Source organism: Chiloscyllium plagiosum, unplaced genomic scaffold, assembly GCF_037043375.1.
Source record: "Chiloscyllium plagiosum isolate Xiang-an unplaced genomic scaffold, Cpla_swu_hap1 HiC_scaffold_4, whole genome shotgun sequence".
In the NCBI taxonomy this organism is placed as follows: domain Eukaryota; kingdom Metazoa; phylum Chordata; class Chondrichthyes; order Orectolobiformes; family Hemiscylliidae; genus Chiloscyllium; species Chiloscyllium plagiosum.
Window position 1 is genome coordinate 121,850,713 of NW_028270142.1, and position 24,601 is coordinate 121,875,313.

Here is a 24,601-nt window from a genome sequence, read left to right on the forward strand (position 1 = left end):
TTGACTGCATAGATGGACTGTAAGGGTGTGGATCCTTGAATTTTCATAGGATCAACTGTCTGACTGACCACAGCCAACCCTCCTCCTGAGTAAAGTATTCCAGCCCTGACTGATTCTGGCAGTACCCCTTTATTGACTGGACTTTGCACTTGCCCTGCTAAGCACACATACTCTTTGACTTTCACACATTGCCTTTCTGTTCAAGAATATGCATTTAACATTTCTGCATTATCTTTTGCCTCATGCTGTCCTTTGTGTTGCTAACTTAGAAGCATGGCATACAATGAAATGTGCATCTTTGCCCCACTGTTATAAGTTTCCTTCATGATTCCCACTGCCACAAGGTTGCATTAAAGGTCTATCTCACAGCCAGAGACTCCTGTCGACCTCTGTCCACAAAAGCTCCTGGTGGGAGAATAAGGGCTGCCTGAACTGGAACCAGAATAAGCAACCTGATGCTATGAGGCTGATGCATTGCCATTGCCCAGTTGTGTAGTTGGATGGTCCAAAGTCTAACGATGCTTAAATACCAGGGAAAGCTCCCAGACTGATATCATTCTGATGGAATTGATGCTGGTTTGAGATGACTGCTTCCCTTTCAATATTCTAACCAGTGCAGAAAACTGATTAATCAGCAGCACAAACTGCTATAGATGCATCATTCATGGAAACATGGTGTCCTGGTTGCCAAGGCAGGCATACTCATTTAAAATGCAATTGTACAGTCAATTGTCATTCAAAAGATTTTCTGGCACACATCTATTAAAGTGTTTTCAAGGAATAAAAGAATGCCAACGTAAGGCTGGCAGCCAAGGGAGAAGAAATCGATGCTTGTGCTTTCTTATTATTTAAGGCAAGCAGAACCTTTCTTTTAAAAAAAACCTTTAAAAACTTACCTCAAGCGCAGGACTCCTCCATTTCTGTTCTTCAGCGGCAGCAGCAACTCAAAGAGTGGGAGCTTGCACCAAGGGCCTGCTGGGAGCGGTGAGTCACTGATTTGAACTTTTAAATTTGAAATCAGAGAGCAGAGGTTTCTGGGAAAGGAGGGATTTCTTATTTTTATTTCCATTCAGCTACATAAGTCAGTGTTTTCTAATCCTGAGAACCTACCTTTGCAGGGCCTCCTACCCAACCACCTCCTCTAACCTTAAAGACCAGGGACACATCAGGTAAGCGTCTCCTCTTTTTTACTTTGTGATAAGGGGACTAGCAGGGATAGCAGTGCAGGGAGAGCAATGTTCTTCCTGCGTGATGTTTGAGGTGAGGGACGTCATTAGTGTCCCATCCAAGTACATCTGCAGGAAGTGCACCTAACTCTCATTCCTCCAAGACTGGAGCGGGAGCTGGATGAACTTCGGATCATTCGGGAGGCAGAGGCTGTGGTGGATAAGTGTTACAGGGAAGCAGTTACTCCTAGGCACAATTAAATCTGAGTGACTATTCGAAGGGGGATAAAACAGTCAGTGGAGGGATCCACTGTGATCGTTCCCCTGAAAAACATGTATACTGTTGGAGGGAGGGATGACTTATCAGGGGTATGCAGTGGGGCCCAGGTCTCTGGCACAGAACCTGTCCATGTTGCACATAAGGAAAGGAGGGAAAGGAGGAGAGTGTTAGTTATTGGGGACTCAATAGTTAGAGGGTTAGATAGAAGGTTTGTTGAGAATGAATGAGACTCACGGTTGGTGAGCTGCCTCCTAGGCGCCAGAGTCGGTGATGTCTTGGATCGTATCTTTGGGGTCCTGAAGGGAGAGGGTGACCAGCTCCAAGTCGTGGTCTATGTAGATACCAACAACACAGGTAGAAAGAGGGATAGGGATGTAAGGCAGGATTTCAGGGAGCTAGGGTGGAAGCTGAGAGCTAGAACAAACAGAGTCGTTATCTTTAGTTTGTTACACATGCCATGTGATAGCGAGGCAAGGAATAGGGAGAGATATCAACTTGACACGTGGCTACAAGGAAGGTGCAGGAGGGAGGGTTTCAGGTACTTGGATAATTGGGGCTCATTCTGGGGAAGGTGGGACTTGTACAAACAGGACGGTCTTCACTTGAACCAGAGGGGTACTACTATCTTGGGTGAGAAATTTGCTAGTGCTATACGGGTGGGTTTAAATTAGCCCAGCAGGGGGATGGGAACCAGAGGTATAGTTGTGGTGCACAGGAGGATGAGCGTAGGGAGGACAGGGACAGGATTTCGCAGTCACAGGAATGTGCTGGCAGACAGCAAACTGGTTTGAAGTGCATCTACTTCAACACCATAAGTATCTGAAATAAGGTAGGTGTGCCTGCAGCATGGATAGGTACCTGAGACTTTGAAGTTGTGGTCATTTCAGAGACATGGATAGAGCAAGGTGAGGAATTGATGTTGCAAGTTCCAGGATTTAGATCTTTCATTAAGAACAGGCAAGGTAGTAAAAGAGGGGGAGGTGTGGCCTTGTTAGTCAAGGATAGCATAACAGTGGCTGAAAGAACTTTTAACGAGGACTCGTCTACTGAGGTAGTATAGGCTGAGGTGAGAAACAGAAGACGAGAGGTCTCACTGCTTGGAGTTTTATATGGGCTTCCGCAGACTTCCAGGGAGGTGGAAGAGAGGATTGGCAAAATTATTCTGAATAGGACTGAAAAGAACAGGGTGGTCATTATGGGGGACTGTAACTTCCCCAACATTGACTGGAAATGCTATAACTCTAGTACATCAGATGGATCAGTTTTTGTCCAATGTGTGCAGGAGGGTTTCCTGACACAGTATAACAAAGGGCTGACAAGAGGGGAGGCCACACTGGATCTGGTGCTTGGTAATGAACCAGGCCAGGTGTTTGATTTAGTTGTAGGTGAGCACTTTGGAGAGAGTGACCATAATTTGGTTACGTTTAGTTTAGTGATGGAAAGGGATAGGTACATGCCAAGGTCAAGAGTTATCGATGGGGCAAGTGCAATTATAATACGATTAGGCAAGAATTAGGATGCATAGAGTGGGGTAGCAAAATGCAGGGGTTGCAGACAATGGAAATGTGGAGCTGGTTTAAGGAACAGATATAGCTTGTTCCTGATAGGTATGACCCTGTCAGGCAGGGAGGAAACGATAAGGTAAGGAAACCGTGGTTTACTACAAATTGCATCTCTTGTTAAGCAGAAGAAAGAGACTTACGTGTTGATGAGGCAATATGGTACATATTAGGTGATGAAGAGTTCTAGATCAGCTAGGAAGGACTTAGAGTTAAGAAGAGCAAAGAGAGGATATGAGCAGTCTGTAGCAAATAGAATAAAGAAGAACCCTAAAGTTTTCTATAGGTATGTGAAGAATAAAAGGATGACTAGGGTAGGAATAGGGCCAATCAAAGACAGAAGTGGGGAAGTTGAGTGTAGACCCTGTGGAGATCGGAGAAATGCTAAACAAACATTTCTCATCAGTTTTCACTCAGGAAAAGGAAAATATTGGAGAGGAGAAGAAGGAAGTATGAGATATTAGACTAGAAATGATTGAGGATAGTTACAAACAGGTGTTATCAATTCTAGAACGAGTGAAAGTAGACAAGTCCCCTGGGCTGGATGGGATTTATCTGAGGATTGTCTGGGAAGCTAAGGAGGAGATAGCAGAGCCTTTGGCTTTGATATTTGAGTCGTTATTGTCTACAGGTTTAGTACCACAACATTTGTTGTGCCCTTGTTCAAGAAGGGCTGTAGAGATGACCCAGGTAATTAGAGACCAGTGAGCCTTATGTCTGTTGTAGGAAAGGTTTTGGAAAGGATTATAAGAGATAAGATTTATAATCATCTAGCAAGCAAAAATTTGATTTCAGATAGTTAACATAGTTTTGTCAAGGGCAGGTCTTGTCTCACAAACCTCATTGTTTTTTTTTGAGAAGGTGACCAATCATGTGGAAGAGGGTAGGGCAGTTGATGTGGTATACATGGACTTCAGTAAAGCCTTTGATAAGGTTCCACATGGTAGGCTGTTAGAGAAAATGCAGAGCATGGGATTGAGGGTGATTTAGCAGTTTGGATTAGAAACTGGCTTTCTGAAAGAAGGCAGCGAGTGGTAGTTGATGGAAAATGTTCAACTTGGAGTTCGGTTACTAGTGGTGTGCCACAAGAATCTGTTTTGGGACCACTGCTGTTTGTCATTTTTATCAATGAGTTAGACACAGGCATAGGTGGATGGATTAGTAAGTTTGCAGATGACACTAAAGTCGGTGGAATAATGGACAGTTTGGAAGAATGTTACAGGTTGCATGGGGACTTGGACAAACTGCAGAATTGGGCTGAGAGATGGCAAATGGAGTTCAATGCAGATAACTGTGAGGTGACTCACTTTGGGAAGTATAACAGAAAGGCAGAGTACTGGGTCAATGGAAAGATTCTTGATAGTGTGGATGTGCAGAGGGATCTTGGAGTCCATGTGCATAGATCCCTGAAAGTTGTCACCGAGGTTGATAGTGCTGTTAAGAAGGCAGACAGTGTGTTAGGTTTCTTTGGTAGAGGGATTGAGTTCCAGAGCTGTAATATCATGCTGCAACTATACAAAATGCTAGTGTGGATACACTTGGAATATTGTGTATGGTTCTGGTCGCCATATTTCGGGAAGGATGTGGAAGCATTAGAAAAGGTGCAGAGGAGATTTACCAGGATGTTGCCTGGTCTGGTGGGAAGGTCTTATGAGGAAAGGCTGAGAGACTTGGGTCAGTTCTCATTGGAAAGAAGAAGGCAAGGAGGGGATTTGATAGAGTCTTACAAAATGATCAGAGGTTTAGATAGGGTCCACAGTGAAAGTCTTTTTCCTAGGATGATGACTTTAGCTTGTACAAGAGGGCATAACTACAAATTGAGTGGTGATAGATTTAAGACAGATGTCAGAGGCAGGTTCTTTACTCAGAGAGTGGTAAGGGCGTAGAATGCCCTGCCTGCCAATGTAGTTAACTCAGCCACACTAAGGAGATTTAAACAATCCTTGGATAAGCGCATGATTATGGGATGTTTAGGGGGATGAACTGAATAGTTCACAGATCGGCACAACATCAAGGGCAGAAGGGCCTGTTCTGTACTGTATTGTTCTATGTTCTATATTATAAATGTTGAATATAATGCTGTAGAAATGTGGAAGCAAGCATACAGCAGATGGATAAAATTAAAAATCACACAACACCAGGTTCAACAGGTTTATTTGGAAGCACTAGCTTTCAGAGCGCTGCTCCTTCGTCAAATGGCAACCACGTGATGAAGGAGCACCGCTCCGAAAGCTAGTGCTTTCAAATAAACCTGTTGGACTATAACCTGGTGTCGTGTGATTTTTAACTTTGTACACCCCAGTACCGGCTCCTCCACATCAATGGCAGATGGATTAGGAGGAAGAGGATACTGATGTTGAGCCAAAGGTGCAGGAATGAAAATCGTGAGAGAGGGAAGGCAGGGGTTAGTCAGCTGTGGCAACATATTTGAAAGATAGATTGGGAATATGTTGTATTTGGCAAAGATAGATAGTTCACAGATGGCTTTTTATTTAGTAACAGGAAATCCAAAAGTAGAGCAGACTCCTGAGGTTACTGACAAGCATGAACTCTGGAGTATTGCTTAAATGGATAGAGAATGGAATGAGTGGAGGCGGGGTGTCATGACCTTAAAGTGAGTGGCTGTGGTGGAGATGGAATCAGAATACCAAAGGTTTGTCGGAACCGTGATGATCTTTGTACATATCCAGTACACAAGATATAACATACAGAAGTGTTGGAAATCTCAAAGAAAAATAGAAAACAAAGCAAATCATGAAGTTTCTATGCAAAGAAATGAGAAGCTAACATTTCTGACATAAGCCTTCATTAACGTTTTGCAGGTTTTGATGAAGTGATATGTCTGAAACATTAATTTGACATTTCTCTGCACAGATGCTATGATTGACTTGATGCTTATGTTTCAGTGATCACTTTGTATGAGTAGCTAGCCTTTTGTTTGTTGCTTTCAACTCAATCCTTTTATCTGTTCTTTTTTAATCTCTTTGCTTTGACAAGTCTTACAGAATCACTCTCCACTTTTCCAGCATTGGTTTTGTGAAGCAACACAGCAAGTCTCCTGTTGAATCTTATTATCTGATCTAAGTGCATCTTCAGAACTTTCTGCTTTCATCTCAAATTCTGGTGCATCATTTAAAGGAACTACTTATTCACCCACCCATTGCTATTGTATACATAGTTTGGACTCATAGAAATAAAATTACCATAATCCCATTCCCTCATAGAGGGAGAGATAATGTCTGGTGGAAAGTTTATCCCGAGGGTCGCCACACCTCAGGCAAGGGGCAAGGTTGAGAAGGCAGAACCTTCATGGTGATCTCAGCCAGTGTGGGACTTGAACCCATGCTGTTAGTATCACTCTGTGATACAAACCAGCCATCCAAGCTAACAGACCCCCATACATTAGGAGAAAGTGAATGCTGCAGATGCTGGAGATCAGCGTCGAAGAGTGTGATGTGGGAAAAGCACAGCCAGCCAGGCAGCATTCAAGGAGCAGGAGAGTCAACGTTTTGAAATAACTCCTCATCAGGAATGTGGTGAAGAGCTTATGCTCAAAACATTGACTTTTTGACCATATATTTGGAGTAAAGGTAGGAGTGGAATATACTACAATGACGTTCACTATTATTATTACCATCATTGACATGTAGGAATGAATTTTTCCACCCTTGTGGGGTGAACTTGGAAGCGAGACAGCTGGGAAAATGGTGGGCAATCAGGCAGGATGTCTCCATAATGCAATCCTGAGGCAGAGGAACTTACCCAGGGACAAGTTGGAAATCACATTGACACAAATTGCTGGAAAAACACAGCCTGGCAGCATCTTTGGAGGCAAAACAGAGTTATCCTTTTGGGTCCAGTCACCCTCCTTCAGAACGCTTCTGAGAAAGGGCGACCGGATCCAAAACATTAACTCAGCTTTGCCACCAAATATGCTGCTGGGCCTGCTGAGCAATTTCTGTTCATGTTTCAGATTTCCAGGAGCTGCAGTTCTTTGTTTTCTTTTTTGAGAATCATTGCTGCATACTTCACTGAGGCTGTATTTTGGGCTAATTTTGTTACCTCTCTGTGCTTTTGCCTTTCCGGGGTGTGACCTCTGACTGTTGCTGCATGTAGAGGCCACTAGCTCAGTGGAGAAGGCTTCCCTGTGGTATTGTATGAATGTCTGTCGCCTCAAGAAATTTCTATACATTCACTCATTTATTCTGTCTGTCTCCCTTTTGATTCTCTATTTTTCTTTCTATTGTTTGATTCTGGTTTCATTGTTGCACTGATTTTCTAATTTTCCTTCTCTTTCACTTTAAGAGAAATAGATAGATGTTTCCTTTTGTTAATATATGTGTTGGCCTGCTTTAATTTAATAAGGGCTGCAATGGCAATATTTGTTTGCATTGATATGTTATTTTTGGAAGTCTGTCCAATTGTCCAGGCATATTTATTTATTAGGTCTCATTTTTTAATATTGTACCTCCTGCTTGGGTAGTTATGTTAAAATCTAACAAACTGAATAGGTATTTGCTGTCAATATTTCTTCCCAGGCAATCATTGTATAAAATGACAAGACTCCTTGGGTAGGCATGGATCCTAAGAGCAGAGGAGGAAGAGATTAGCAAACTTGTGATGTTAATCTGCTTTTGCCTCTCTAAGTTGAGGTTCATGTTGAACACATATTGCAGTAGCACATCAGTGCAGTATGAAGAGATTTAGATTGCAAATGATGTGAAGGATTGAGTAGAACTAACTGATTAAACATTAAAAATGGGAGCAGGGGGTTGGTCATTTGGCCCTTCAAACCTGCTCCACTATTCAATATGATGAAAATGGAATTAGAAAAGCTAAGTGCTTGATTTTGATTGATGCAGACCTGATGGGCTGAAGGGCCTGCTTCCATGCCATAGATCTCTAAGACTGTATGATCACAGCTGATCATCCAGGCAGTCCCCTGTTCCCACTTTCTCCCTGTACCCTTTGATCCCTTTTGCCCTTATGTATATGTAATATATCTGAAGCCTTCTTGAAAATATTCAATGTTTTAATTTCAACCACTTACCAAGACAGAGAATTCCACAGGCAGGGGAAGAAGAACAGAAGAGACTCCTGGCTGCCATGTATATCCTGACCAGTGAAGCACAGCACACAATCATTTATATCATTATTGTTTCTGGGATCTTGCTGCATACATTGCTGCTGTATTTACCTAGACTATAAGAGTAACCACAATTCAGAAGTCAGATATTATTTTCAGCCTTTGGTAACCTCATGTTACTGAGTATTCTAATTTCAAAATAGCACAGATAGAGGCCATTCAGCACACTTCTGGCTCCATATCGAATAGTACTCATCCCTATTTTCAAATTTCCCCATGGCCTCACCTCTCTCTGTCTCTGGAATCTCTTCCAGCCTCAAAATCATTTGGGATGTCAATGCTTCTCCAATTCTGCCTGCTGCAGCCTCCCTCTTTTTGTTGAGGCCTGAAGGTCTGGAATTCCATCCCTCGACCTGTTTCACTCATTTGTCTCATTTAAGATTCTACTTAAACTGTGATCCAGCTTTTGATCATCTGTCTGAACATTCTTTAAGTGGCTTCCTGTCAAACTTTGTTTGATAATGTTCCTGTGAAGCACAGGCTATTTAACAACTTTAAATGTGATACCACAATAAAAATTATGGTTCTGATCATTCAGATGAGGGGACTTCACTGCCATCGATATTGGGTCAACTTGGGTGAAATGCCTCAGTGAAGAGGAAGTCCAGAGACAATGTACGATGTTAAAAATAATAAAAGGAATTCAGAAAATATGTCAGGAAAGCAATTCCCTCTTGTTGGAAAATCCAGAACAAGGCAACATAGCCTTAGAAGTTTTTGTTGCAAACGTTTCGTCCCCTGTCTAGGTGACATCCTCAGTGCTTGGGACCCTCCTGTGAAGCGCTTCTGTGGTGTTTGCTCCGGCATTTATAGTGGCCTGTCCCTGCCGCTTCCGGTTGTCAGTTTCAGCTGTCCGCTGTAGTGACCGGTATATTGGGTCCAGGTCTATGTGTTTGTTGATGGAGTTTGTGGATGAGTGCCAAGCTTCTAGGAATTCCCTGGCTGTTCTTTGTTTCTCTTGCCCTATAATGGTAGTGTTGTCCCAGTCAAATTCATGTTGCTTGCCATCTGCGTGTGTGGCTACTAGGGATAGCTGGTCGTGTCGTTTCGTGGCTAGTTGATGTTCGTGGATGCGGATCGTTGGCTGTCTTCCTGTTTGTCCTATATAGTGTTTTGTGCAGTCCTTGCATGGGATTTTGTACACTACGTTAGTTTTGCTCATGCTGGGTATCGGGTCCTTCGTTTTGGTGAGTTGTTATCTGAGAGTGGCTGTTGGTTTGTGTGCTGTTATAAGTCCTAGTGGTCGCAGTAGTCTGGTTGTCATTTCAGAGATGTTCTTGATGTATGGTAGTGTGGCTAGTCCTTTGGGTTGCGGCATGTCCTCGTTCTGTTGTCTCTCCCTTAGGCATCTGTTGATGAGATTGCGAGGATATCCGTTTTTTGCGAATATCTTGTATAGGTGTTCCTCTTCCTCTTTTTGCAGTTCTGGTGTGCTGCAGTGTGTTGTGGCCCTTTTGAACAGTGTCTTGTTGCAACTTCATTTGTGTGTATTGGGGTGGTTGCTTTCATAGTTCAGGACTTGGTCTGTGTGTGTGGCTTTCCTGTGTACCTTAGTGGTTAATTTCCGTTTGGTGTTCTCTGTACCATCACGTCTAGGAATGGGAGTTGGTTGTCCTTTTCTTCCTCTCTCGTGAATCGAATTCCTGTGAGTGTGGAGTTGGTGATCCGGTGTGTATTGTCTATTTCATAGACACGGAAAGAACAATACTGGCCAAGGGACTCAACTACAACCACAGGGACGCCAAGACAGCAGACTTCCTAGCAGCACTAGAATGCACACTCAGGAACAATGGACTGACAGAAGAGACACAACAAACAGTGAGACAAAGTATCGTACCCCTGATAACAAGGAAAAGACAAACACATAATCTCAACACCAAGAAGAGGGAAGCACTAAAATCACTAAGAAACGATAAGAACATAATCATTATACCAGCAGACAAAGGCAGAATGACGGTCATCCTGGACAAAGCAGAGTACATCCAAAAAGCACAACAACTACTTGCAGATACCAACACCTACCAAAAGAGGGAGTTTGACCCCACCCCACAGCTCACCAATAGGATAAACAACACACTGAGGAACCTACAAAAAAACGGATAGATAACCAGGTTTGACGTACAAAGAATGAAACCTGAAAGCAACAACACCCCCAGATTCTATGGACTACCTAAAGTGCACAAACCAGACATCCCACTCAGACCCATAGTATCACTACCAGGGACACCATCAAACAAACTGGCGAAAAAACTACAGCAGAAACGGAAACACTTGATCAGCGGATCCAGACACTTTATACAATCAACACAGGAATTCTTGGACATCATCAGAAATATACACATAGACAAGGAAGAAACCATGGTCTCATTCGACGTAACGGCACTGTTCACGTCTATTGACAAAGCCCTAGCCAGAGAAACAATAGCCAACCTGCTGAACAGACATAACAGACAACAGGACGTTGAACCCATCAACAAAGACGGCATACTTAAACTACTGGACTTGTGCCTCACAACACACTTCACATTCAACAACCAGACATACGAACAAATCAATGGAACACCCATGGGCTCACCGATCTCGGGACTCATAGCAGAAGCAGTAATGCAAAGGTTAGAACAAACAGTCTTACCACAAATTCAACCCAAACTCTGGGTCAGATACGTTGATGACACCTTTGTAATCATTAAAAACACGGAAATAGAGAATACACACCGGATCATCAACGCCACACTCACAGGAATCCGATTCACGAGAGAGGAAGAAAAGGACAACCAACTCCCATTCCTAGGGTGATGGTACAGAGAACACCAAACGGAGAATTAACCACTAAGGTACACAGGAAAGACACACACACAGACCAAGTCCTGAACTATGAAAGCAACCACCCCAATACACACAAACGAAGTTGCAACAAGACACTGTTCAAAAGGGCCACAACACACTGCAGCACACCAGAACTGCAAAAAGAGGAAGAGGAACACCTATACAAGGTATTCGCAAAAAACGGATATCCTCGCAATTTCATCAACAGATGCCTAAGGGAGAGACAACAGAACGAGGACATGCCGCAACCCAAAGGACTAGCCACACTACCATACATCAAGAACATCTCTGAAATGACAACCAGACTACTGCGACCACTAGGACTTATAACAGCACACAAACCAACAGCCACTCTCAGATAACAACTCACCAAAACGAAGGACCCGATACCCAGCATGAGCAAAACTAACGTAGTGTACAAAATCCCATGCAAGGACTGCACAAAACACTATATAGGACAAACAGGAAGACAGCTAACGATCCGCATCCACGAACATCAACTAGCCACGAAACGACACGACCAGCTATCCCTAGTAGCCACACACACAGACGACAAGCAACATGAATTTGACTGGGACAACACTACCATTATAGGGCAAGCGAAACAAAGAACAGCCAGGGAATTCCTAGAAGCTTGGCACTCATCCACAAACTCCATCAACAAACACATAGACCTGGACCCAATATACCGGTCACTACAGCGGACAGCTGAAACTGACAACCGGAAGCAGCAGGGACAGGCCACTATAAATGCCGGAGCAAACACCACAGAAGCGCTTCACAGGAGGGTCCCAAGCACTGAGGATGTCACCTAGACAGAGGACGAAACGTTTGCAACAAAAACTTCTAAGGCTCGGCGAACAGAACCACAGCAACGAGCACCCGAGCTACAAATCTTCCCACAAACTTTGAATAGCCTTAGAATTTAAATTATGCTATTTAACATTCAATTCAAAAAAACATTGTCTCACAAAAAATTGGGAGAATGTGAAGTTCACTATCTTGTATATACACAAATGGAGAAATGTTTGTAAAGTAAGTTGTTATAAATTAACAGGGGAACATGTATTATTAATGGGTTCAAAGAGAGAGAGCAAGAGTTGAAATTGTAAAATGCCCTGTATTTTATTAATTCATTGGATGTGGGAATCTCTGGTTAGCCCAGCATTTATTGTCCAGAGAGCAGTAAGAGTCAACCACATTGCTGTATGTCTAGAGTCAGATCCAGGCCAGACCTAATCAGCTTCACAGATTTCCTTCTCAAAGGGTCATTAATGAAACAAGTCGTTTTTTTTTTGTACAACAACTGAGTGGTTGAATGATCAGCATTAGGCTAGCTTTTCATTCTAAATTGTTGTTAAAATCAAATTTCACCATCTGCAAAGAGCCTAGAACATAAGTCTGGTGTTTTTGATTACTAATCCACTGATATTACCATTACATCGCTGTCTAAATACAGTTGAATTGACTAAACCGTGAATTGACGAAACCGAAGTGGAGGAATAGGTTCAATTAAACTGCTGGGTCACTCCTCCACCATGTATATTCCTCTAAGATAATCATTCTTCAATTGACAAAACTCAGGATGAAGATTTCCTCTGGTCATTACTTGTAGCAAAACCAATCAAATCTTTTAGAATGCTTTAATGATTTTGCTATAAAAACAGAACACAAAAACGTTTCACGATGTTTACAACATCACCAACACAAAATGAACTAAAAACTGGAAAATGGAATAGTGTAGGATAGATGGGCTTTGGTTTGGTTTCATAGGTCAGCACAACATCGAGAACCAAAGGGCCTGGAACGCGCTGTAGTGTTCCATGTTCTAACTATTAAATACATAATACGTGTGGTTCACAGTTTTTCTTTTCATTCATAAATAACATTCATAAATATCCAACAGCACTAACCAACAAACCATCCACTTCACAAGTGATAAAAATGGAAAGCATTTCCAGTTTCCTAAAAGGAGTAAAGTTTATTCATGTTTGAATGATAGGGTGGTGCACAAATTGAGTGCAATGTTTGCAGTTGCACTCCACCTGCTGGTAACTTGCAGAACCTACAGTAAATAAAACAGTAATAATAAATGTCATAAATCACACATCAGGTTATAGTTCAGCAAGTTTAATTGGAAGCACTAGGTTTTGGAGTGCCCCCCCTTCATCAGGTGGTTTTAACTTTGTACACCCCAGTCCAACACCGGCATATCCAAATAATAAATGTCATGGTTACACCAAGAGGAGCACCACCAACCTTTACCCTCCACCAATCCCCCCACCTGAACCCTGCCAATGTTTTGAACTGCTATTCTTTAGGATAGAGATTTTTCAGTGCTGTAGGATGTAAAAGGAGCAACTTTGTGATGCAACGTATGTGCCAATGAATAAATAAGTGCTGTCATATTGCCGGTAGTGTCCCATTGAATCAGTTCTTAGAGTCTTTTTGTTTGTAACTGTGCAGCCTGAAGTGGTGCAATAAATAATTACAGGACTTTTTGTGTCTGTCTGTAGTTGTGCTAAGCCTTGAGTTTACAGGTAGATTTAAAGAGTAATAAGAACAATCACTATGGATGGAACCTGCTTTCCCTTGGCGTGGCATGAACAAGAGAGGTGGGGAAATAAAGAGAAAGTGAAAAAAGAAATAATTATCTTGATGTGAGGAAACTGTTTTCTGATTTTCCACTTAAGACTGAAACGGTCACTTCAGAATTTTATCATTGAGTAGCAATTACATAATTTCCACACAATAGCGTCTTATTAAGACAGCAGCTCCTGAATGTATATGTCACTTCCAATTCTCCTTTCCTTCTCCAAGGTACAAGAGGGTGAAAATTTCCAAGATATAAATCAGAGTGGCAGCTGCAACTCACTAATGCATGCCCTGTCCAATTTTTATTTGCTCCGACACAACATCCCTGCACACTGTTCGAAGTAACTGTTCGAAGGGGGAGAAACAGTCAGTGCAGAGATTCCCTGTGATTGTTCCCCTGAAAAACTAATTTTGGATACTGCGGGGGGGAACATCTTAGCAGTGGCATGCAGTGGGGTGCAAGTCTCTGGCACAGAGTCTATCACTGTTGCACAGAAGGGAAGGAGGGAAAGGAGGAGAGTGTTAGTCATTCGGGACTCAAGAGTTAGAGGGTCAGATGGAAGATTTGTTGGGAACGAATGAGACTCACGGCTGGTGTGCTACCTCCCAGGTGCCAGGGTCCGTGATGTCTCAGATCGTATCTTTGGGGTCCTGAAGGAAGAGGGTGACCAGCCTCAAGTCGTGGTCTATGTAGGTACCAACAACACAGGTAGAAAGAGGGATAGGGATGTAAGGTAGGATTTCAGGGAGCTAGGGTGGAAGCTGAGAGTTAGAACAAACAGAGTTGTTATCTCTGGTTTGTTACCCGTGCCACGTGATTAGATTAGATTAGACTATTTACAGTGTGGAAACAGGCCCTTCGGACCAACAAGTCATAGTGAGGGAAAGAATAGGGAGAGATATCAGCTGAAAACGTTGCTGCAGGGATGGTGCAGGAGGGAGTGCTTCAGGTACATGGATAATTGGGGCTTATTCTGGGGAAGGTGGGACCTCTACAAATAGAACAGTCTTCACTTGAACCAGAGGGATACTAATATCCTGGGTGGGAAATTTGCTAGTGCTGTTCGGGTGGGTTTAAACTAGCTCAGCAGGGGGTTGGGAACCTGAGGTGTAGTTGCGGTGCACAGGAGGACGAGAGTAGGGAGGACAGGGACAAGATTTCATAGTCACAGGAATATGCTGGCAGACAGCAAGCTGGGTTGAAGTGTGTCTACTTCAATGCCAGAAGTATCCAAAATAAGATAGATGAGCTTGCAGCATGGATAGGTACCTGGGACTTGGATGTTGTGGTCATTTTGGAGATATGGATAGAGCAGGGTGAGGTACGTATGTTGCAAGTTCCAGGGTTTAGATCTTTCATTAAGAACAGGCAAGGCGGTAAAAGAGGGGGAGGTGTGGCCTTGTTAATCAAAGACAGTATAACGCTGGCTGAAAGAACTTTTGACGAGGACTCGTCTACTGAGATAGTATGGGCTGAGGTTAGAAACAGGAGAGAAGAGGTCACACTGCTGGGAGTTTTTTTATAGGCCTCCGCAGAGTTCCAGGGATCGGCAAAACAATTCTGGGTAGGAATGAAAGGAACAGGGCGGTCATTATGGGGTATATTAACTTCCCAACATTGACTGGAAATGCTATAACTCTAGTAAGTCAGATGGATCAGTTTCCTGACACAGTATGTTGAAGGGCCGACAAGAGGGAAGGCCAGACTGGATCTGGTGCTTGGTAATGAACCAGGCCAGGTGTTTGATTTAGTTGTAGGTGAGCACTGTGGAGAGAGTGACCATAATTTGGTTACGTTTACTTTAACAATGGAAAGGGATAGATACATGCCACAGTCGAGAGTTATAGATGGGGGAAGGGAACTTATAATGTGATTAGGCAAGACTTAGGATGCATAGAATGGGGTAGCAAAATGCAGGGAATGGGGACCATCGAAATATGGAGCTGGTTTAAGGAACAGATGTTGCATGTCCTTGATAGGTATGTCCCTGTCAGGCAGGGAAAAAATGATAAGGTAAGGGAACCATGGTTTACTAAAGAAATTGCATCTCTTGTTAAGCAGAAGAAGGAGGTTAATGTGACGATAAGACAAGATGGTTCAGATGAGGCAATGGAGAGGTCCAGATTCACCAGAAAGGATTTAAAGAGAGAATTAAGAATAGCAAGGAGAGGACATGAGCAGTCTTTAGCAGGTAGAATAAAGGAGAACCCTAAAACTTTCTATCGGTATGTGAGGAATAAAAGGATGATTAGGGTAGGAATAGGGCCAATCAAAGATAGAAGTGAGAAATTGTGTGTGGACCCTGTGGAGATTGGGGAGGTGCTAAACTAATATTTCTCATCTGTTTTCATTCAGGAACAGGAGAATATTGTAGAGGAGAAGAATGAGATAATAGAAAATAGACTAGAAAGGATCAAGGTTAGTAAGGAAGAGGTATTATCAATTATAGAAGAAGTGAAAGTTGACAAGTCCCCTGGGCCGGATGGAATTTTCCGAGGATTCTCTGGGAAGCTAGAGAGGAGGTGTTGGAGCCGTTGGCTTTGATCTTTGAGAAGTCATTGTTTATAGGTTTAGTATCACAGGACTGGAGGATTGCAAATGTTGTGCCCTAGTTCAAGAAGGGCAGTAGAGATGACTCAGGTAATTATGGACCAGTGAGCCTTATGTCTGTTGTAGGAAACGTTTTGAAAAGGATTATAAGAGATAGGATTTAGAAATAGTCAGCATGGATTCATCAAGGGCAGGTCGTGCCTCACAAACCTCATTGAGTTTTTTGAGAAGGTGACCAAGCATGTGGATGAGGGTAGGCCAGTTGACGTGGTATACATGGACTTCAGTAAAGTGGTTGATAAGGCTCCATGTGGTAGGCTGTTGGAGAAAATGCAGAGGCATGGAATTGAGGGTGATTTAGCAGTTTGGATTAGGAACTGGCTTTCTGAAAGAAGGCAGCGAGTGGTGGTTGATGGAAAATATTCAGCCTGGAGTCCAGTTACTAGTGGTGTGCCACAAGGATCTGTTTTGTGACCACTGCTGTTTGTAATTTTTATAAATGATTTAGATGCAGACAGAGGTGGATGGGTTAATAAGTTTGCAGATGATACTAAAGTCAGTGAGTAGTGGACAGTGTGGAAGAATGTTGCAGATTGCATGGGGACTTGGATAAACTGCAGATTTGGGCTGAGAGGTGGCAAATGGAGTTCAATGCGGATAAATGTGAGGTGATTCACTTTGGGAAGAATAACAGGAAGGCAGAATACTGGGTCAATGGAAAGATTCTTGGTAGTGTGGATATGCAGAGGGATCTTGGAGTCCATGTGCATAGATCCCTGAAAGTTGTCACCCAGATTGATAGTGCTGTTAAGAAAACTTACGGTGTGTTAGGTTTGTCGGTGGAGGGATTTTGTTTCGGAGCCATAATGTCATATTGCAATTATACAAAACGCTAGTTTTGGAATATTGTGTACAGTTCTGGTCACCCCCATTACAGGAAGGATGTGGAAGCATTGGAAAAGGTGCAAAGGAGATTTACCGGGATGTTGCTTGGTCTGGAGGGAAGGTCTTATGAGGAAAGGCTGAGAGACTTGGGTCTGTTCTCATTAGAAAGAAGAAGGGTAAGAGGGGATTTGGTAAAGAATACAAGATGATCAGATGATTACGTAGGGTAGACAGTGAAAGGCTTTTTCCTCGGATGATGATGTCAGCTTGTACGAGGGGGCATAACTACAAATTGAGGGGGGATACATTTAAGACAGATGTCAGAGTCAGGTTCTTTACTCAGAGAGTGGTAAGGGCGTAGAATGCCCTGCCTGCCAATGTAGTTAACTCAGCCACATTAGGGAGATTTAAACAATCCTTGGATAAGCACATGGATGATTATGGGATAGTGGAAGGGGATGGGCTTTGATTAGCTCACAGGTCGCGCAACTTCAAGGGCCAAAGGGCCTGTTCTGCGCTGTATTGTTCTATGTTCTATGTACTCCATGGCCACCAACGTTTCGTCCATGCAAACTATATTGAGAAACCACCAGCCTCACCACATTGTTATACCTGTCTTGGGTCAACTAACACACAGAAAAATAGAAATATAGAAAATTGCAGCAGGACTAGGTTATAAGGCCCTTCATATGCGCCCTGCTATGCAGTATGGTTATGGCTGATCATCCAACTCAGTAGCCTGTTCCTGCTTTCTCCACATTCCTTTTGATCCCTTTTGCCCTAAAAACTGTACCTCACTCCTTCTTAATAATATTCAATGTTTTGATCTCAACCACCTTCTGTGGCAAAGAATTCCACAGGCTCACCACTGTCAGCCTGAAGAAATTTCTCCTCATCTCAGTCCTAAATGGATGAGCTGGAATCCTTAAACTATGATCCCCGATTCTGTACTCTCCAGTCACTGGGAACATTCCTCCTGTGTTTGCCCTGTCTAGTCCTGTTAGAATTTTATAGGTTACTATGAGATCTTTTCCTCATTCTTCTGAACTCCTGTGCATATAGTCCTAACTGATCATAGGCCACTCTCTTCATAGGCCACTCCTGCTCACGCAGGAAAAGGTCAGGTAAACCTACATTGAAATCCCTCCATAATCAGAACATCATTCCTCAGCAAAGGAGACCAAAACTGCTCACTTTACTTCAAGTGTAGTCTCACTAATAGCATGTTTAATTGCTGCAAACCCCACCCCTCCAACCGCATCAAGGACAGAACCCCTCAGTCCTCACCTTCCATCTCCGCATACATCACATCATATTCCGCCATTTCTGCCACCTACAAATGGACCCCATCACCAGAGATATCTTTCCCTCCCCACCCCGACCTGCTTTCTGTAAAGACCTTTCCCTCCGCGACTGCCTCGTCAGGTCCACACCGCCCAGCAATCCACCCTCCCCTCCCGCCACCTTCCCCTGCCACCGCAGGAATTGCAAAACCTGTGCCCACACCTCCCTCCTTACCTCCATCCAAGACCCCAAAGGAGCCTTCCACATCCATCGAGGTTTCACCTGCATTTCCACATGTGTCATTTACTGTATCCATTGCTCCCAATGCGGTCTCCTCCACATCGGGGAGACAGGACGCCTACTTGCAGACCGCTTCAGGGAACATCTCCAGAACATCCACACCATCCAACCCCAGTGCCCCGTGGCCGAACACTTCAACTCCCCTTTCCCACTCCGCCAAGGACATGCAGGTCTTGTGCCTCCTCCATTGCCACTCCCTAATGACCCGACACCTGGAGGAAGAACTCCTCATCTTCCGCCTTGGAACCCTCCAACCCCATGGCATCAATGTGGACTTCACCAGTTTCCTCATTTCCCCTCTCCCACCTTAGCCCAGTTCCAACCTTCCAGCTCAGCACCACCCTCATGACCTGTCCGACCTGCCAATCTCCCTTCCCACCTATCCGTTCCTCCCTCCCCTCTGACCTATCACCTTTACCCCCCACCTCCATCCACATATTGCACTGTCAGCTACTTTTCCTCCAGCCCCAGCCCCCTCCCATTTATTTCTCCACCTCTGATGCTCCCAGCCTCATTCCTGAAGGGCTTTTGCCCCAAACGTTGATTCTCCTGCTCCTCAGATGCTGCCTGACCTGCTGTGCTTTTCCAGCAACACACTCTTGACTCAAATCTCCAGCATCTGCAGTCCTCACTTTTGCCCATTGCTGCTCCTCTATTTGAATCCTCTTGCTATGAAGGCTAACATACGATTCCCACCTTCATTGCATCTGTGTGCTTACTTTCAGAAACTATTGTACAGGGTCGCCCAGGTGTTGTTGCACCTCTGACTTACCCAATTTATCAGCATCCAGATGATAATCTTCCATCCTGTTTTTGCTACAAAGTGTACAGCTTCACAGTTCTCCAATGATACTTCATCCACCATATATTTGCCCACTCACTCAACTTGCCCAAATCACACTGAAGCATCCTTTTTCTCCCCATTCAAATGAGGCCAGCATCTATTGTCTATCCCTAATTATCCAGAGGACAGTTCAGGTCAACCATATTATAGGTCTGGAGTCACAGGTTGGCCAGACCAGGTAAGAATAGCAGTTCCCTTCACTAAAGTGTAGTGAAAAAGGGCTTATGCCTGAAATGTCGATTCTCCTGCTTCTCAGATGCTGCCTGACCTGCTGTGCTTTCCCAGCACCACAATCTTGACTCTGATCTCCAGTATCTGCAATCCTCACTTTCTCCCTGCCAGGCTCTGTAGCTGGCATTGCTTTTTAGCACAGAGGAAGAGGCAGGCAGATTGTGATGATGGGGAATACTGAACAGTTAGAGGGTGAACACATCGCTTGTGATACTGTGCTATATCAATGTCTCACATTCAGCATGTACCAGCACATACTTCAAGTAAATGGTCATGTATGAAAGTCAAAGGGCAACAGTCTTTAGTGTGGTAAAAGGGTACTGCAATCAGTCAGCAACAGTCAGTGAAGGGCTCACCTGATTCAAGTCCAAAAGATTGGCTACAGTCCTAAGCAACAAAGAGTTTGCAACATTCTGAGTGTATCTTGTTACTTGGTGACTTTTGTCATAAAGCGATTATGTAGTTGTCATGTACCATTTTCATATGCAGAATAAAATGTACAGCTTAGAATAAATTGTTTAAGTAGAATAAATTGTTTAAGATAGGAACTTTTCTACATCATTTAGATGGAGATTTTGGTTAAGTTCTCAAGGGTATTAAATCATGCTAGTATCAGAAGTATAGTGTGAGGGAGAGGAGGGAAATTGCTGGAGATTAAAGTGATTGCAGAGGTGAGATCAGCAAGGCAGGTGAGTAGCAGCAAGAAAATTTAAATAGTTTTATAATTAAGATGAAATATAAAACAAATAAGTGTATGGTTGAATAAGATAAATATTCTTAACATTTATAGAGAGTTCAGAAATAATTAGCAGTGAATTGAATGAGGATCTAGGATAATAGCAAAGTCAATGCATACCATGCAGTGATTTTCAATTTCAGTTGGAGAAGCTGCTCCCATTCAGTCAGCAATGTTTTCAATGCAGGCAAGGCAGTCTCACAAGGTCTCACTTTATGGCTCCTATTATAATTTGTAATTTAAAAACAAACCCTATTTTTCCAATCAACCTGTTGAGAAATGTAATTATACACCTCAGGAGCAGGTAGGACCTGAACCTGGGCCTCTCAACTCAGGGGGAGGGACACTACCACTGCACCACAAGCGGTTGCATGTCCTCTTTTAAAATGCTCATGTTGTAATTATAAATTCAATCTGCCATAATTGATCCAGGTTTTTGATCTATCACATGATGAATGAAATGAGATTCATTCTTTCTTTCTCACTCACACACACACATTCATTCTCCAAACTGGATCTCTCCATGTTTAGGACAAGACATCCACAATTACATTTGTGAGTGATTTTTAGATGGTATGGTTGAAGAGACAAACTCCAATAGAGTAACCTAGTAGTCTTCGATGTAAACCTTTCCACAAAAATAGACAACCTATGGCCTGTATAGACAGTGGTCTCTGTCTATCCGTTTTGGAATCTATCCCAAAGTGTTTGATGGACATTAATAAACTGAATGTTTCCTTCCTTACTATTAGTAACAATTTCTGGTGCTTGTTTAGATTTTTGGAGAAGTACCCATATGGTTTCTCTATCCAAGATTTGTCCTTTAGGACAAGAGCAACTCCTATCCTGGTGGCATTGGCATCAATAGCTGCTTTAAAGGCTTGGTTGAAGATTGGGGCTGTTCATAGAATCATTGAATCCCAACAGTGTGGAAAAGGATCATAGTGAATCAGATGGGTCTTTCCCTAATAAACAACAATAGTTTCATTGTCATCATTAAACTTTTAATTCCATCTGTCATGGTGGGCTTCAAATGCCATTTGTCCCAACAAGTCCACACTGACCCTCTGAAGAGTATCCCACCCAGATCATTTCCCTACCCTATTGCTCTACATTTCCCCTGACTAATGCACCTAGCCCACACATCCCTGAACATCTTCTACTGAATCTGCGGCAACTTTCCTGGGCCTAGCCGATATGGATGTTGCCTTATAGAAAAGGCCTCTCCCACATCCACATCATGTAGGGCTAGGATGCTGCAGCCTGAAGTGTCCCTACATAATCCTATAAATGCTGTAAGCAGCCTCATTAAATCTGCTCACTCTTCTGCACCTCAATGGGTGCTCCTGATAGAACACAGCCTTTACTTTATTCCCAAGTCTGGATTCTCAATTAGATAATTTACATTACCAAGATTCTCTATCACTCTGTACAGGCCACTGAACTGGACTTTTAAGGTTTCATCTGGTAATTGGTAGGAGCACATGGTCTCTGGGTTGAAATGATTTGGCCTTAGGTATATTTATCTGCCTATTCCTCACAGCTGACTGGCTTCAGAATGACAAATCTTAGATGTTTTTTCCCTGACATTTCAATAGTGACTGCACTTCAGAGATTCTTAATTAGTTGGAGAGCAATTTGAGATGATCTGAGGTGGTGAAAGACCCTAAATAAATATGTTTTTCTTTCAATTCAGTCTGGCTTGTCTCACTTATCGGAATTTATTCAAAGCTAATTGCTTTTCTACTTATATTCCTCAGTACACCCCTAATTACTTAAATGTTAGCACCCACCAATCTCTGATCAAACAAATTTCTTCTGTACATTAAACAGGGTTGTAGAGTTTGATGAAGAATCTGTTTTACAGCCGTGGCTATGAACCATAAAAGGAACCAAATTAAAACCTTCCCTCCACTACCTTTGTACTCACCATGGTGGGACAGAGGAGGGAGAGTTTATTGAGAAAAGTTGGAACCAGCCAGATCTTTTAATGAAACTGAGATGGTGCAAGTCCCACCTTCTCCAAAGGGCAGTTCCAGCTCACCTTCATCTCAGTGTCCTTCAGACACTGCAGTCCTTCTGCCTCTATGCACTGTTCAAATGAGTCACATTGCCCTCCCTTTTTGAACTTAATTGCCTGGTTTCTAATTTGAGACGAAAAATGGGCTTGGGAGTGTTCCATGGATCAAGGTAAGGACTGCAAACGATTGTTAGCTAGAGCACCGAATCAATTCTTAAACTTTATCGCAAAGAATATGGTCGTAATTTAACAGCAATTACGCTAAATCAAGCCTACTTTCTGAAAGCAGTTTAACGGGCGCCAGAGCTTGGAATTTTGTTCAGGTCGGCTTTAATTTCTTTAGGATTACCATTCTACCAAAACGTTTACGAGTTTATTTCGACAAGTTTCACAGGACGCATTCAGAGAGGAAATTGTTCTAATGTACGTTTTCAAGAAAAAGACACCGGATAAAATCAAGTAATCTTATCGTGTGAAATAGCAAAGGATTGTGTGACTGTGGGTGAACACTGTAAATAATCAGACTGTGTAATTTAAACCAGGAGGGAGAGTTGTGTCCCTTGCAGAGTTGTAATTCTGAAACAGTCCGTCGAATTAGTGTTTGAAATGGGGCGATTTTGATTCCCATTTATTTTAAACTAATGCCCCCATAAACCGACGTTTAAAATTTAATTGCATCAAACAGTACAACTTTAATATTCAGTGTGAAGTTACGCGTTTTTGCTTATAGACGAATTTCAGAACAATTCATAAACCATGTCGCGGTTTAATTTAGATGATGTAGGCGGATGAAGCAAACTGGGATAGAGGATAAGGAACAGAGCAGCATAGTGTATTCGGAATATTTGTTCGGGTGGAAGGTGAGGGAACACAGAAGCTGACTAAAGCGGATGGCCTGATTCTGTGTCATAAACACTGACGCTCGAGTCCAAGCCATTCTTCAACTGGATCACGATATAAACTGGATGGAATTGTTGCTTTAAAATAGAAATGTCAGTCTATCGGATTTTCCTGTTGTTATTTAGTTTCATGATCTAGTTAGATTCCGAACTGTTTCTTTGTTCATTTCACTTTTTTTGAAAAAAAATTTGCTGTTTCAGCATCAATTTTGCTTGCTCCTTCCCATGAGAAGGTAGACATTTATTTAGTCTTTTTGTGGCTCCCAAGCAGTTCTCTGCCTGTACGGGTGTGACAGAACCTGCCATTTATCTTTCTTTAAAAAGTGGTGGAAAGTTAGCAATCGTGAATTGGCCATATTAAATTGTCCATAGTGGTCAGGGATGTGTAAGTTCGGTGCATTAGTCAGGGGTAATTGTAGAGCAATAGGGTAAGGGATAGGGTCTGATGGATCTTCAGAGGGTTGGTGTGGACTTGTTGGGCCAAATGGCCTGTTTCCACACTGTAGGGCTTCTATGATTCTATGATTTACCACCCTGTGCATTTCATTTCATTTTAAACCAAAAAAAGGATTATATGATTGAAAAAGCAGGGTTACTGTGGTCCACCCTCTACTGTCTGGGCAGTGGATATACTAACATAACAGAGAATCTGCATTGTGGCAAAAATGGGGGATGTGGTCTGAAATTAAGATCCCAACCTGAACTATAAGACTTTCAGAAATAGGAACAGGAGTAGGACATTTGACCCCTCGGGCCCGCTGTACCGTTCAGAGGGATCATGGCTGATGCATCATTCCTCATATGCACTTTACTACATTTTCTCCATCACCTTTGATTCCTAACTGCTGAAGAATCCATCTATCTCAGCCTTAAATATAGAGAAGGATTCAGTCCCCACAGCCCTCTATGACAACCCTCTGAGAGAAATTCCACCACTTAATTCTGAGACTATGTCCTCTGATCCTAGATTGTCCCATGAGGGGAAACATCTTCTCAACATTTATCCATCAAGCCTCTTCAACATCCTGTCAGTTTCAATAAAAATAGCTCTCATTCTTTGAATCTCCACTGAGCAGAATCCCAACCTGATAAAGTTGTGCTCATAAGACAATCCTTCCAATGCCAAGGATCATCCTCGTGGACCGTCTCTGAACAGAGTACATCCTAATTTCATGGTGTGGGTGTGCAGTCAGGTCAGGTTTTTGTCCCTATGTATTTTAAAGAGGAACATGGCCATTTAAATCAGAAATGCCTTTACTGAAGTGGGATGCTGATATTT

General features: G+C 42.9%; 1 protein-coding gene across 1 annotated transcript in view; it reads left to right on the plus strand.

The window, feature by feature from the left end:
- The first annotated feature begins 1,122 nt into the window (after positions 1–1,122).
- col9a1c (collagen, type IX, alpha 1c) overlaps positions 1,123–24,601 on the plus strand; it is a 144,079-nt gene continuing 120,600 nt past the window's right edge. The window contains exon 1 of the mRNA XM_087985856.1: positions 1,123–1,169. The gene's annotated coding sequence lies outside the window, so the exon portion shown is untranslated. The remainder of the gene's footprint in view (positions 1,170–24,601) is intronic.